Consider the following 2,487-nt stretch of genomic DNA (forward strand, 5'->3'; position numbering starts at 1 on the left):
ATCTTTAGTTCAGCAGCATCAGTGGTGAGTCCTCATTCTTCGAGGACTAGTGACATGTTTATCTTTATTGCTTTTAGTCTTCAGTTTCAGTTTTGTTAGATCTAGTTGGGGCATGTCCCAACATTTCTAGTCAGTTTAGAGGCTTATTTCAGACATAGATAGATTCAGCTTAGTATTGAGTTAATATCTTCCTTGTATTAAACTCATCAATTTTCATTTATCTCATTTATAGTATATGGGTATTCCCCATCTTTTCAGTTTATTTATGATTTAGCTTTCGCATCAGTTTATTATCTTTAGTATGCTTATGATCATGCCAGCAGGGTTAGCTTGGGATCACCTGTGGTCCTAGGTCCCGTGTCCGCGTCTCAGGGGTAGCTCGGGGAGTGACAAACTTGGTATCAAAGCTTTAGGTTTAAGTGTCCTAGGATGTTTGAAAAGCCGTACTAAGTAGAGTCATTTTCATGGGTGTGAAGTGCACCACATCTAATGAGAGGGAGGCTATGAAGTGTTTTAGGAAAACTTCGCTTTCTTGATATTCTTATCGTACGTATGGTATGATCTAATTCTATTCTAACTCGACGTTCTACATTTCAGCGATCATGCCTCCCCGTAGAGCTAACACTAGGAATGCGAATGCCAGGAATGCTAACACAATTCCTCTAGTCCCAGATCAGGGTGTTTCGAATGCAAGTTTGAGAACACTATTCAACCTTTCGCTCAAAGTATGATTAATCAGAACAATCATCAGGTTGATGGAGATAATCTTAGGGAAATTGCTGAGGTAAACAAGAAAGCTAGAACAGGGAACTATGAGTACTCTCAGCAGAAATCGGGTGGTGGAAGTCACTCACAGTTTCGACAAGATCAGAATAGTAGGGCAAAAGGCTCTAAGTCTCAAGGAAGTGTTTCAGGAAATAAGACCTACCCAACTTGTCCAAAGTGTGGTAAGAACCATCCAGGCAAGTGTCTTGCAGGCAAGGAAGGATGTTTTGGTTGTGGTCAGTCTGGTCATAGGGTGAAGAATTGCCCTTTTGTCAGGAAGGGGCAAGAAGGTAACAGTACTAGGGTTCAATCTACAGCTCCAACAGTACCGATAGGTCACCCAACTGAGCAGGGTAACTCTTCTGGTACAAGTAGGGGACAACGCCAAAATAGGCTCTATGCTCTTTAGGCTCGCCAGGACCATAAAGATTCTCCTGATGTGATCACTGGTACATTTCGAGTCATTCTTTAGATGTTTTGTAGTGTTAGATCCAAGGGCTACTCTTACCTTTGTAACTCTCTTTATAGCAGTAATCTTAGGAGTTAGTCTAGAAACTCCTTCAGAACCCTTCTTAGTCTCTACCCCAGTTGGTGACCTAGTTATAGCTAGACGGGTATACAGAAATTGCCCTGTCACAGTCTCTCAGAAATTGACCTTAGTAGATCTTGTAGAGTTAGAAATGGTAGACTTCGATGTCATTCTAGGCATGGATTGGTTTCAGTTCTGTCATGCCTCAGTCGATTGTAGAATTAGGGTTGCTCAGTTCCTATTTCCAAATGAGCCAGTCTTAGAATAGAAGGGTAGTAGCTCAGTACCTATATGTTGATTATCTCTTACCTTAAGGCCAGAAAGAGGTGAATCTAGAGGGTGGTGTAGCACATATTGAGGAAAAAAAGAAGGAAGTAGAAAAAGATGTTCATCATCTTGCTCTCTTAGGAGTTTAGTCTTACTAAAACATCAGATGGTGGTAATGATAGTCCAGAATAGATCAGAATCTTCTTTGGTAGTGAAAGTTAGGAAAAGCAATACAGCGATCCGATATTACTTGAACTCAAGGGTGCAGTCCATCAACAGAGAGTTGAGGTTTATCTCCCAAGGGGGAGATGGTGTGCTTCGCTACCATGGTCGATTATGTGTTCCTATGTGGGCTAGTTGAGACATCATATTCTTGCAGAGGCCCATAACTCCAGATATTCTATCCATCCAGGCAACACTAAGATGTACCGCGTTCTGCGGGAAGTCTATTGGTGGAATGGTATGAAAAGAGATATAGCAGACTTTGTGGCTAAGCGCCCCAATTGCCAGCAAGTCAAGGTAGAACATCAGAAACCAGGAGGTATGACTCAAGAGATTGACATTCCTACTTGGAAGTGGGACGTTATCAACATGGACTTCATCACAGGTTTACCTCGTACTCGCAGACAACATGACTCCATTTGGGTGATTGTTGATAGGGTTACTAAGTCTTATCGCTTTTGGCGGTCAAGACTACAGATTCGGCGGAGGATTACGCCAAGCTTTACATTAATGAGATCGTGAGGTTGCATAGGGTTCATTTGTCTATCATCTCAGATAGAGGTCCTCAGTTTACCTCATATTTCTGGAAGTCATTTCAGAAGGGTCTTGGTACTCAGGTTAACATTAGCACAGCATTTCATCCACAAACGGATGGTCAGGCAGAGCGTACCATTCAGACCTTAGAGGACATGTTAAGAGCTTGT

At 42.1% G+C, this 2,487-nt stretch overlaps 1 pseudogene; it reads left to right on the forward strand.

The window, feature by feature from the left end:
- The first annotated feature begins 727 nt into the window (after positions 1 to 727).
- The window catches only part of LOC102580678 (1-aminocyclopropane-1-carboxylate oxidase homolog), a 16,463-nt pseudogene continuing 14,703 nt past the window's right edge, over positions 728 to 2,487 (forward strand).

Source organism: Solanum tuberosum, unplaced genomic scaffold, assembly GCF_000226075.1.
Source record: "Solanum tuberosum cultivar DM 1-3 516 R44 unplaced genomic scaffold, SolTub_3.0 scf00325, whole genome shotgun sequence".
Lineage (NCBI taxonomy): Eukaryota > Viridiplantae > Streptophyta > Magnoliopsida > Solanales > Solanaceae > Solanum > Solanum tuberosum.